The following is a 12,488-nucleotide window of genomic DNA, read 5'->3' on the forward strand; positions in this document are numbered from 1 at the left end:
TATATTCCATGAGATCTTGTCATTGTTTCTTGGAAAATGGATGAAAAAAGACACAGGGAAAGGGCTCTTTCTGTGGCTTTGGGTTATTTTTATCCCACCGTATACCACCCATGACAGTGCTAGGAAGCAGAACTCTTGTAGGTATACCGTGAGTGTCTGGGGTCTATATGTGGGCTGTGCTTGTTGATATGTACAGTATTTTAGGTATATAAGAACTGAACCTCCACTTACATCTTCTTTAATCACATACAGAATCATTTGGACCTTCGATTGCTCAGTATTTGATACTCAAGGTAAAACGATATCTTTCACAATCGTTGTTTAGGACTATATTTTATTTTATTTCTTTATCTTTTACAATGAATCGGTCAGAAATTTTCCAGAACAGGAATGTCTCCAGCTGTACTTTAGACCAAAGAACGCTGCCTTGAGACAAGACCAAATTTCATTATTATGCGCATGGGAGCAATAAGATTAGCTCCTACTGCTGCCCCTAAGGTGGAGCAGCAGGAAGAACCAATGAGATGATGCTAATGTGCATGTTAATAGTATTCTGCTAGAAGAAGTTGGGATAATTAAACATGTACCGTCTCTTTAAGACAGAGCTGCACACATTTTCTTCGGATGGGTGTTTACAAGAATTCCAATTTCAGGTCATAGCCATTTCTGAGATTGCTTAAGAAAGAGATGGGAATAACTTATCTTATTCATGTATTCAAGGAACCTTATAAAATGTGCAAAACATAACAGTTTTAAGGGGCAAACATGCATCTTATCTTGACAGAGCTGCTTTATTATGTGTACTGTTGTATACTGACCTAATATATGGAGCATTTTTAGCTAATATACCTTGCAGGAAACCAGCCTTTAATGTGATGGATTTTATGGTATCTCATTAGGGTGTGTTTATATAACCTGATACTAAACACGTTTTCAGATTCATGTTCCTTATTAAAATTGTGAGCCACATTGATTTTTAGTTGGAATAGCAACGGAGTCATTTTTACCATTAAGAAGGGTAGCTCTGGAGTTACTCCCAGAGCACAACTATTCTCTGTACAAACTTGAGAATGACCGCCTTTATACCTTCCATTAGCATCATCTTGACAGGATGGCCCACTGTCCCCTGATTATTTAGAGCCTCCACTAAGTTATTATCCATAGCACCAGAATTTTTAATTTCAAGTTTTTCTCCTTTTTTTCCCCATCCTGGAACTGAAAAAAAAAATCTTTCATTTTCCTATTTTTCCATCAGCATTTTTTCATTTTAAGGGTTAGCTCCAATTAATATGGATAGATTGGCCCTGAAGAGACATATATCTTCACATCAGATTTTTCCAAGGTTTTCATAACTAATACCGCCAGTGAAAGCAGAGTTTGCATGAAAGTGGCAAATTTTTTAAAAGAAGGAGAAAAAGAAAAAAAATTAACATTACAAGTTGTGTTAAACAAAATAATGACTTTCATATGGTGAAGTCTCCTTTTTTGTAAACTGATCCTGTGAGGTAACTCAGAAGTCAGCCCTAAATAGTGTCCCAGGGTATTTTCGGTGGAGTCAGGGGAAATAATGACCTAGAGGTACTGTAAATAGTTTAAATTATTGGAAGGTCTTTCTAAGAAATGTAATGTGAGAAGGGAGAGGAATGTTTTTTCTCTATTGTAGAGTGAGTGCCCTTTGGAGAGGATCCAAATTCAGAATGCAAATATTTAGAGGAAAGGACTATCTTTTATGAAAAGCAAATACTGTACTTTTTCTACTTGTTACTGCAAAGCTAGTGAACACGATCCAACCAGGAAGAAAAATGAGCAGGCAAACAGGAGCACAAGTACATTTCTTTCTTTTTTTTTTTTTTTTTTGCATTTTAAACTAGTCACCAACCCTAAATAGGGAGCAGAAGGGAGAGATCTTGAACAGCAACGCACAGCAAACCCGTCATGTGAACATTTATTGTGACTCATGTTGTTTCCTTTTAACTGAATTTGCAACTTTAACTCTAATCCTGAGTTGTAGTCTCAAGTCTCAAGTAATCACTTTATCTGGTCTAAGAAATTTTAAGGCTGAACTTGTTCTTAGGATAAGAAACAGTTTCCCTTTATTTTGCTCCGGCACATTATCCATTATTAAACATTAAAGTTGTGTCAATTACTTTCATATTTTATTATTATCCCAGTTATTCTACCAGCAAATCAAGTCTTCTTTACAAACCTGTCTGTCAGGGGCTGTGAATTGATGCACAGAATAGAATTTTGTGTGTTTTTTGTTTGTTTTGTTTCTGTTTTCTCTAGTTAACCCTAGTGATTAGTTAGTTATCTCATTCACTCTACCTCCTCACTACCCATTATGATCATCCCTTAAAAAAAATAATAAGGATAACTTATTTACTTTAACCAATGTGAGACTGAGCTTGCAAAGTTCCTCTGGCCGAATGTAAGAGCCAGGTTAACTCAGGCACTTGTTTTAAATGCAGATGAACTGAGCTACCTTGAGAACAACTCTGTTGCTAGTATTAACAGCTTCACAGTTATTCGGCTTGAGGTGTAATTATTTTACCATTATTACATGCGAGGCTTTTAACAAAACAGTCGTTCCCTCCATTTAAGCAGAGAGTTTTATAATTTATTACATCTCTTTGGTCATCAACACACTATACAAACAGTTGGCCACCGGTGACCAATTACATTAAGGTTAAGCAACATAACTTTAAATTAGAAATAAGCTAATGTATCTTCATCAAGGGCCTGCTGTGTTTTCACTGCTGTTTATGAGATGATACTAAATGTGGATATAGAGCACGCTCACTGGGACCAATTCCTTTCGGCCTGAAAATGGGAAAGTCTCGAGTGTACCCAGGTCCAGAGCTAATTAATGGGATAACATCTGCTTTAAGCATTCAGCTGGAGTAATTTCTATCAACTTCCCAGCCAAGGTGCAGGAGAAACTGTCAGAGAACTAAGTATCTATCATGAGCCATATTAATCTGTGACAGGACTGCGAAAGGCACACTCTGGTCTGGGTTTTCTATTCAACTGGGGTGTTGCTATGGCCAAAACCACTTTCCTTCTCCTCCATTCTTTCTTATCGGAAGGGATACCTGAAGAAATAACCCATTGCATCCACATAGACTGGGAAACTGTTCATGTGTTCAAAAATCCACTGTAAAGAGATAAAAGACGAGAATAAAACAGCTGTGTTCTTCCTGAAACAATCAGGTTTAGCCACAAAGACATTTATGTTGTTTTATCGTATTACTTAAAAACGCAGCAGGATTTTCTAAAGAGAAATACTGGTACTGTAAAACAAGCTTCAGAAGGGATAAGCCCACTTATTTTGTGTTATTTTATGTTATCAGCCCTAGTACAACATGATTCCAGCTTTAGCGGTGACTAAATAAAGGTACCTCTGTCCCGAGTGGTCATTTGCATAAATTCAACCTGAATGGAAGGGGGAGAAGTGATTCTCTGACAACTTAAGTGATGTTTATAGAAGCAGCAAGAGTAATTCCTTTAGCACAGGTTTCCCACCAATTCTAATTCTTTTCTGGTGTACTTATTTTTTTGTTGTTGTTGCTTTTTTATTGATTTATTTTGTGGAGGAGCAGGAGAAAGAGTTAATTTTAATTAAGAGTTCAGAGGGATGTATTTCTACTGTGTGTGCCCTTTTGGAGTAAGCCCCTGAATTAGGATGTTTCCTGTACAGTCTTACAATCAGGCAAACAGCACCAAGCTTTATGATCCCAGCGATCAATAGAAAGAGAGAGAAAAGCATATACACTGTTTTTAGTGGTTGGGCTGATGTCATTTTTTAAAATAATCATGGAACCAATAAATGGCATACATAAAATATGCTCCCAAGGAAAAAAAATTACAATAATGACCATTTACCTTTACCTGAAATTTTTTTTTTTTTGGGGGGGGGTTAAAAGCCAAATGTCAACTCACAATGAGTAAAGGGAAGTGTGTGGTCTAAAATTCTCCAGCCTCTGAAAGAGGGTGTTGCTCAGGGTTATTTATGGAGATGAAACTGAGAAGAGAAGTGGGGTATTTTTAAAGAATCTTAACACTTATACCATAGAAGAAGAAAAAGACAGCATTTTCTTTAGATGGTCAATAATCCTATGAAATCTTTAATATTGCTAAATTGAAATTGTGGCTATCCCCAACTTATATATTTATGGAATAATCTTGTCGTCAACTAATAAGTTGCATTGGTTAATTGCCAACTCATTTTGCATATAGTTAAGTTGTGCATAAAAAAATACGCATGATGAAACATGTAGTATTTTATAACCCAGAGCAACTAACATGCTCATACCTAATGCATGCACACACACTGTAACCCAGGACAAATTGCTCCTGTTAGTTACTACCACAGGCTGGCAGGCCAGAAAATACATTTGGTGCCTAATATGCATAAGCACAGAAATATGGTCAGGCTCATTACTGTAATAAAGCTGTGATTTGCCAGCAGGATCAGTAGAAACACACTTGAAGCAGTCTGTCCCTTCCACTAGCTCATGTGCCATAAAGCAATAAGGTTGTAACAAGGGTGAATCCTCAATTCAGTTGGGCTACCTTGTCTGGGTTATTTGAACCCTGATTTGCCTTAAGGGGCCCATTTGCTTGTCCTAATGTGTACACAGTGATAATGTAGCCATTTACGCAATAAGGGAGGTCTGCAAAACAGTAGTTTGCTCTGTAATAACGTGGGGTAGCAAGAGTATGCAGAACTGGCAACTGTTGGTCCAATTATATAATTCCATGGAGGCATCTGCAAATCAGAGAGGTGGCTTTTTAATGTGCTTCAGAGTGAATAGAGTACTGGACAAGAAAAGGGCCAAATGGATTTCTTTTTAATACTTCGGTGAGGTTAGAACGAGGTTGATGAAGAAAATGCTTTGAGTTCTCCACTTGAAGTTCCCATATTAAAAAAAAAAGACTAAATGATTATGGAATTTACATTGAATAGAGGCAGGTTAAGGTGATAGTTCCCTAGTTGGAAGGAAAGGCACTTAGGGTTCATTTCTCTTTGGGAGGAGACATTCAATCCAAGTTCAAGGTATGCCTGGCAGAAACTCTGACAATAACACGCCACATATTTTACTCCTATTTCTTTTAAAAAATTTCCCTTTTATTTTCCTCTTTTTCTTTTGCCAGCCTTTAATGGAAGCTGGTTTTGCATTTCTGCCTACCCATATAAATAGGCTGAAAAGCTAGTGGTGGAGTACAAGAAGAAAATAACTAAATTAATTAATTTGTTAAATACATTCTTTTCCCAAGGTTTAGGAGACCATTTTACTGGTTAACCAGAAAAAAAAAAAATCCAAAAACTTGCATGTTCTCTGAAACTTGCTTGTTTGTATGTACTCTTTCTAATCTGGTTTATGATACTTTTATATGATAAATATCCAGAGTACCAACAGGTATTGCCACTCTAAACAATGTCAATTAATTGCTTCTTAAGATTCTGAGATCTCAGGTAGTTTCTATATGCACAAAAAAGAATGGCAACTGCATTGCATTCCAGCTCTCTCAATATCCCGGCTCCAGATTCAGGCAATTCCATTCAGGATCCTTCTCCATGGAACACTCATAGAACTTCTTCAATCTGTTGTGCTAAGAATTTTTGGTTAAGATGCAAAAAGAATCACAGTATATCACATACCTTATATATTCCGTGGATTTAAAACATGTTATTAAATACTAATAAATCTTCTCTCACCCACCTTCACGTGGTAAATAGAGTACATTTTAAAAGTTTTAAATTTATGTTGATTCTCAATGGAAAATGGTCATGCCATGAAATTAAAAAAGATGCATGGATAGTAAGCGAAGAGAGCACATCCAGATTGTCCTACAGGAAAAAATGGAAAAGACGACAGGGTGGTCAGCAGGATGCTCAGTATTTGCATTCTGCTGTCATTAACTCCCACTGGCCTTCTCTGGTGTCTTAGATACTAGAATTGCTATCATAGGTTGATGTATCATCTCCAGGATTCCCCAGATTGAAAGCAACCAAGCTACTAGGCAGGGGTCACATACTAAATCAATAACCCTACTCCCTATTATCAAATCAGATAATAACTTCCAAAAAGAAGATAGAAATCTAAGAGATCTGTAGGATTTTCTCTTAAAATGTCATTTTAAAGAGATGCTATAGATTGAGTAAGACCACAACAGCAAAGAACTGCCCAGGGAAAGGCCCTCCAAACAGAGCTGACCATCCCACCCTGGTGCACTGGGACCTATTGCCTAAAACACAGACACAGCAGGAATAGAGATTTGAGAGTCACAGATTCAGTGACTTAGTATAGGAGATCTTCACCCCACTTTTTTATTCCTGTTATCATGAGTGGTTTTAAAAAATATGACTTGTAACCTATATCCGAAGAAGCAGACCTACAGCTGGCATTTTTTTCCCCCATTTATATAGCTTCAAGAGCTTTGTCACATTTCTGAGATTTCGGCATTCTTGCCCAGGTGGGCACTTTCTTTTATTTAAAAAATTATTTTTATTGGCGCTTTATCAGCTTTATCATTATACATAATGTGGGCTTTGCTATGCTATATTTTTATATGCACATAACATAGTTTAATCAATCTCATCTCCCAGTATTTTCCATTTCCCTCCTCCCTTTCCTCCCAGTGATTACCTTGCTCTAATCCACTGATGACTCTTCTATTATTGTTACTATTATTTTAATCAGTGCATTACAGTTATACCCATTATATGTGTGGGTATAATTGTAGTAGTGTATTCACCCAGGAACATAGCCTAAATTTGGAACTTTCAATATCATGTTTCAAGTCTGTGAAATTTACTCAGCTGCCCTCTACCACCACCACCACCAATGCTCTGCTTAGAAACAGAGGCTCTGCCCTTGAAGGGTTTACACGTTCATGGAGGAGGAAAGATGAAACAGAACAAAGAGAATACCCACCAATATTCAATATTATAAATATCTCAGTAGAAGAGCAAAACAAATAGCTTACATCTTCCCATGCCTGAGGTCCAAAGGGAGAGGTGGGCAGTCAGATACAGGCCTTAGAGGTGTTCATAAAGTTGCTTACAGCTAGCTGCTCCTGCCGTCACCTTCAGGATGCAGACTGTACCTTATCCTGGGAGGAAAATCTCCTCCAGTCAAAGCGTAAACACCAGTCCGAGGCCATCATTTGTGACCACTTTGATCATTGATGTACTCTTTTCCAGATTGGTCCCTTTAAACTTGAGGTTTCCAGGGGAAACAGAAACAGCTATTGATGTTTAGTTTAAAGGCATTTCTGTACTTTGGCTTTTCTTGTCTCTTTTTCTCCATGTCCTGCTTTCTTCCCACCCTCACTGCAGCCTCCCTGAGGTCTCCCTGGGTCTGATCTGCTGACCTGGGTGCTGAGGCTGGATTTGAATCTTCTAAAAGGTCCTTAACATGCCAGAGTTAACAGGCCTGCCTGGGCCTGCTGCCATCTCCAAGCTGCCACAAACTCCCCTGATTGTTTGGCAATAAAAATCAGCTATAAAAGTGTGAAAAATACCAGAGATCCAAATGGGAGAGAGGGGAATGGCTCTTACACCCTTTTACTGGACATCTGATTTATTTTTTAAATGGAAATGCCATTTTTATAGCTACTGTAGTTCAATTATCTCTAATTTTACACATTTTATGCAAATTCTCAGCATCTTAATTGCAAATGAGAAGGAAACTTATATTTTAAAGCAGAACAACAAGGTATAGTTTCGTCTTTTCTTTTCAATTTTTAATTCCTATGCTTGGTTCAACACCATTAAACTTTTAAAACTCTTTTTACACAGTTGTTTAAAATTATGTGTAATTTAAAGCACACTCACATGTTCACAAACACCCATAGCCTTAAACAAGTAGCTAATTTTACTCCCAAACCTCACTCTCCCTTTTGGAAAGATACTTTGATGTTCTCCTACACAGTTTCTAAGACCCCAAGGGAATACACTCAAAAGCTTTCACAAAATGCTTGGTGTCATATCTTATGTATCAAGCATGTTGGAATGGATTCTAAGCACTAAGAAACCCAGTTGTAGGGTTGCAGGGTTTTTTGCTCCAGTGCTAAGATTTCTAGCCTGCTGTATGCTGGTACATGTTGGACCATCAATCCATAGTGTGGGTTGGAGACACGGAGGCAGATTATAATCTACATTCAGTGTTTGCCCATTTCCATGTAAGTGTTCCTACCATGGATGATTCCAAACTATCAGCATTATATCACTCCACATGAAGGTAGAAAGAGGTGTGCTCAGTTGGCTTTTGTGAGCTGAGTTCCTTTGGAGCCAGTATTAGCACATAGCTACTTCCAGAAATCTACATGTGCATTGAGAATAAGTAACTTTTAAATTTTTGTTATTGTAGTTGTAAAAATCATGAATACTCTCTGGTGTGGATTAAAGCTCAATTTTGATAAGGGCTAGGTTTCTACAATGAAAGGCACAGACGAAGCACAGAGAATGGTACGGGTTAGTATACCCTGGGAGGAGGGAGCAGGGCCCAGCAGAGACCTCAAAGTCTGTGATGACATCAAGTGAGCTCCAAACTGCATCTCCCTCTCCCCTGGTTAAAAGCAATATCACACTGTCACCTTCCTTAATACTCCACAAAATTGGTACCAAGATTCTTTCTAGATCTAGATCCTTCCTTTTCTTCCCAATCATATTTTATTCTATCACATGGAGCAAAGGGAACATAATCACTTGCATCCAACAAAAATCTAGACTCCTCTGTCAACCGAAGCAAATGAGAGGAGAAAGGAAGCCCCTGCGTGTGTAGCACCTCTCCTTAGGCCCTCCGCCTACCAATAATGAGGTTCGCTCCTACAAATGTTGGACTCTGGACAGCTGGTCCAGTACTTAATTCACATAAAGGAAAATAAATAGTACATTGGAGCTCCTGACTTTTACGTCCTCCCTTTCCTCCTTTCCCTTTGTGACTTCATGCTGGTTTGCAATTTGTGTTTTCACCACTGTAGTTAATTCTAAGACACAGTTGATCAACTCATAGCTTCCTCAGTAATGGAAGTGCCTCTAAATAAAATTGCATAAAGCTCAACACTTGGATGGAGAGAATCCCTACCAGTCTTTTCATCTTGTATTTAGTTGGCTACCTTTCACTGAAGTTACATTTGTAGCATAATTAATGAAATAAGTTTTTTCTTCTGACTTGCCTAAATAAAGCTGCCAGGTAACTTGGAAACTATCTGTACCTTTATGAGGAAGTATTGTTCCTAAGGGTCTGAGACCCTCCTACATAACCCCTGGCAGACAGCTGAACTATTATACCTGGAGTATGTGACTGAGGCCTGACAGGCTGAAAAATACACATGCCTCGTAATGCATGTCAACAATTTTACTATCTGGTACAAATGGAAACTTGCTAAATTTATTCCCTAAAATGCTTTTTATGCTTTTCTTGGTTCTGGCTTAGTGGTAATGTATTTAAATGTCTGGGAGAAATATTCAAAAGAATGAAACACATAACTTTAGTTGAGATGCCTACATTTCAAACCAAATACTGGCAGATCAGTGAGTATCTGGGTTAATACTATCCTTATTTGATTAGGATAATCCAGGAAGACACTGACTCATCCCTTCAGATCCTGCCTTTTAACCAATCAATATTTTTAGGGTTGTGGTTTTCAGAAGGCAGGTGATAATTTTGGAGATAACATCTCAAGGTGCTGCTGACATTGAGATGCATATTTAATATGTTTCTGGAGTGACAGAGCACAGCAATGTTGGAATCTTCCCTTAGAAATACACATGCATGCACACCCACACACATAATGCCACTAACCTTTGAATTCCTGAAGCCCCAGTATAGATTTACCAAACTGGATCTTATGAATGTTGATGAACATTTGAAACACTTAAGGGGTAGGGAGCGAACACCCTTCCCTTAGAGATATTGTCTCTTTCACATAGAGAAACCCCTGAGAAGAAAAGAGAACAAGAGTCTCTGCACCCTAAGATCAATAGTGGGACAGGAGGAAGGAGAGGTAACGCTGGCCAGAGCACAGGGCTGGCCATTCACTCGCATCAGCATGTGCTACATCTACACAGAGTGTCAGTCTGCATGAGACTTGGGAAAGTGGGTGGGGGGGAGCAAGGCAAAAGCATTCCACTTGGATTTTTTTAAATGTCATTAAAATATATCTATTTTAATTTCATACAGCTAAAATTATCTGCTTGTTTTGTATTAATTTTGCCTTGACTGAAATTAGTTGTCAGACCTCTGTTTATAGCCTAATTACCTTTTTCCTGAAAAAAAGGAGGTAAAAGAAATAACAATAAATTTGTAACACAAAAGCTACAAGTTTGTGTATTAGTATAAATTAGAGATGGTTCTAGGAACCTGGTTTGAAAATAATTAAACAAATCTGAGATTCTTCGTTCTTGGAAGACTAAGATTTTACTAGTTCTGCCTTTGTAGTGGCATGCAGTGATTATTTCTCGTGGACACAGACACAGGAGTGTGCTGTGTGGCTGCAGTTGGTGTCATCTATTGTATTTAGCTGTCTTATCCAGCCAGATGAATAATCAAATGTTTACACTCAGGATCACAGGTTTGCAAAGTGTTCTATTCCTGGCCAAATGGCAAATACTTTTTGTTATTTGTGGTCTACAGAGTCTCCATCACGCTTATACTCAACTTTGCCATCATAGTACAAAAACAACCATGGTCAATATGCAAATAAATGAGTATAACTGTTTCAATAAATCTTTATTTACAAAATCAGGAAGTGGACTACATTTTGGCTCATATGCCCTAGATTGCCAACCTCTGTCCAAGGCAATTCAACCAATGGAGTGTGGAAAGACATAAAGGTATATACAGTACAGCAGAGAGTCAGTGTTCAAAAATATATTTTGAATAAAAAATAGTATCAATTAAACTAAAAACTATAGACACATATGCACATGTACTTTAAACATACAAATATGGAGTTATCTCCAAGTGAGAATCAATTCCTTTAAAAAAAATTTTCTGTTTCAGGGACATTTTGGAATTAACAAACAAAAGTAGCAAATGAAACTTTAAGGAGATGTAGAGGAAAGACAACCAAATGCAGTTTATCAAAGCTAAGTTAAAAAAAAAAAAAAGACATTCTGCCCAACCAGTTGGCTACAGACAATGCCACTGAGTTACATAATATTACATAATAACTAGGTTTACAATTATGCCCTTTATAAGTGTATATCCAACATAAGGGTATGTTGCAGAAGTTTTGGTCAAGTCAAAGAGATGGCAAATGTATTTTTTAAATTTTTTTTTATTGTAGTTGTAGATAGACAGCATGCCTTTATTTGATTTGTTTATTTTTTGGGAATGCTAAGGATAGAATGTATTTTTTAAAGACAGGTATCCAAACAAATAACTTTAAAGTAATCCTCTCTCTTGAAAGAATGACCTTCCATTATCTTATAAATTAGCCCCAGATTTGGGAAGCAAAGATCTAAGGGCTCAGTCCTAGTCCAGCTTCTTATCCTATAGCCAGCATTTCCTTCTCCATATTACAGGGCTGGACCCAAAGATCAGTGATACTCAAAGCTGACACTGAAATTCCATGACTCCATTGCCAGCTTCAACCATTTTTAGTTAGGGGACCCCTGACTTTTTACCTAAGTGTGAAATGTTGAGTTGCCTTCTTTTTCCTTCTACTAAGCAAGTTTCTACCCTACTCCACACAAATCCTCTCACAGCAAGAATCTCATCTTAAATGTTAATTTGCCTCCTCTCCCCACAGGTAGCCAGGGACAGGGTACACAGACAGGACAGCAGCCACAAGGGCATCTTTCCAGGCCAAGCCTGCAAAGTCCTGCACACTCCTCAGCTGGAGGGGCTTTCCCTGCTCAGTATCTGGACCATTGCCAAGCAGTTCTGTCCAGCTGTAAGCCTGATTTTATATAGTTATTTTCACTTATTTTTTATTTTGCAAAATGTAAACGAATCTGTTTAGCTAGGAAATCACGTCCCTTGAAAGTGATTATAACCTAATTTGACATGCAGTATTTGTACACTTATTCTGGAGTTATGATGCATTTACTGTGTTTACATAAATAGAGATTTCAGTATAATTACTACAAAATAATGTAAAGAGTTGATCAGATGAAATTCGCCAAAATCTCATTTGGGTGATTTTTTTTTTTTAACTTGAATGTAAAATTTCTTTGGAAATAAAATGGGTCCATTTCTAAAATGTTCTCTAAATGTCTCACAAAAACATCCTCTTTCTTCATCCATTTCTGATTGATCATTAATTGATACTGTCAGAATATTGGCAGTATACCTCACATGTGCCAGATACCAACAGAGAAAGCCTGGGCATGGCCTTTAGTGGTGGTACATATTACAAGTCCAGACGGGCTTCATGGAAACTTCATGACATCCAGGGAGTCTTCATCTGCCTTGATCTTGTCTGATAATTTTGGATAATACTGTGTTTCCTTCATGGAAAAAAAAAATGGAAAG

Source organism: Ictidomys tridecemlineatus, chromosome 12 (assembly GCF_052094955.1).
Source record: "Ictidomys tridecemlineatus isolate mIctTri1 chromosome 12, mIctTri1.hap1, whole genome shotgun sequence".
Lineage (NCBI taxonomy): Eukaryota > Metazoa > Chordata > Mammalia > Rodentia > Sciuridae > Ictidomys > Ictidomys tridecemlineatus.